The following is a 1,512-nucleotide window of genomic DNA, read 5'->3' as shown; positions in this document are numbered from 1 at the left end:
GCTGATGCCATTCGATGCTCAATGATGACAATTTGTGCGCACAATGTGATTTTGAGAGCCGTTTCTTATTCGTTGATGATGATAAAACTCATATATTCTAGTTATTTAATTTACGCAGTTTTACAACTAATAGTTTAGTCCAGTGGTGTTGATCCTATTGTTCGTTTGCGTCTGTCATCTCTCTGAGTCTGTAAACGCATTTAACTGCCTACTTATGCATTCTTTGTGATTACACGATATGCGAGAGATCAAATGACGTACTTGGTACTCCCTTCGCTCCAAAATAAGTGTATCAAACTTAGTACAACTTTGTCATGTTCATAAAATAAGTAGCATATGATCCACGTGCGTAATACCTTAGGAAACATATAACTCAGAAAGGGTTATACTTATCTATAGACTATTGATGGAACTCAGGTCTACTTCTCATGTTAATGTATGCCGACCTTTTGATGCAAATTTTGACGAATAAGTTCACCACAAGAAACTTGTTAATAGATGACAATCCTTGTCCGTCACAGATCAGCCAAAAACTGTCATGCATGTCCATCCCTGATGGATTTAAAATCCGTCGTTTATATCGCGTCATAATTTGACATCATACCTTCGATGATGGTTCTTGGCCGTCGTGGATCTGCCCCAGCCCACCGAGCCCAAATTAGGTTGTGACGGAACAAACCGTCACCGATTTACATGACGTGGAAGCAACATGGGCGTCTACATGGTTCTGACGTGGAGGCCAACATGACCAATTTAGTAACGAGCACAATTAGGGGTTTGGCCCAATAGTTTCAGTCATGTCCAACCGATTAGTTGCTTAGTTGTTTATTTTTGTCCTGCCAATTAGCCTACCTGTCTTTTTAGTCCAACCCATTAGCGTCTTTTTAAATCCAGCATGTTTTCTCGGTGCAGCACAATTTACAACCAGACAAACAAATTCTATTCATTTAAAAAATAGCATTGTTCATATGACAATACAGAATTCCAACAACCTAATCTGATTTAAAAAAAGTTTAATATCAAAACATCAACATATCTAGAAAGTGCTATAAGCACATATTTTTTTTAAACAAAATCGAGTAACTTGACTTCATTGAAAAGATCTGCTAGCTAATTTTAATCTCCAACACTACACCACCGCTTCCAGGCAGCTATTCGGACCCAAGTATTTCTTGCTAAAAAACTTCAATATTTAGTAACACGGACTAACGGCCAAACCTGCATAAAATCCAGAACACATACAAAATTATAATAAGTTATAACAACCAGATCACAACGAATCTGGAGAGTAATAATATTAGTTGATTTTTCAAGCAATCATCTGATGGACACACCACTACTATATTAAGGTACCATGAAAATGTGGGGAACCCACGCTAAAAAAGCAGACTAGTTACAAGTTACAAAAATTGTTCTAGAAATGTGACATTGTATCATCCCAACATAGAAAGTGCAACAACATTTTAGGGATGATACAATGCAATTTCCTAATTATTCTCTTTACAGTAAAAT

Source organism: Triticum dicoccoides, chromosome 6B (assembly GCF_002162155.2).
Source record: "Triticum dicoccoides isolate Atlit2015 ecotype Zavitan chromosome 6B, WEW_v2.0, whole genome shotgun sequence".
NCBI classification, from domain to species: Eukaryota; Viridiplantae; Streptophyta; class Magnoliopsida; order Poales; family Poaceae; genus Triticum; species Triticum dicoccoides.
Note: the sequence above shows the minus strand (reverse complement) of the source record.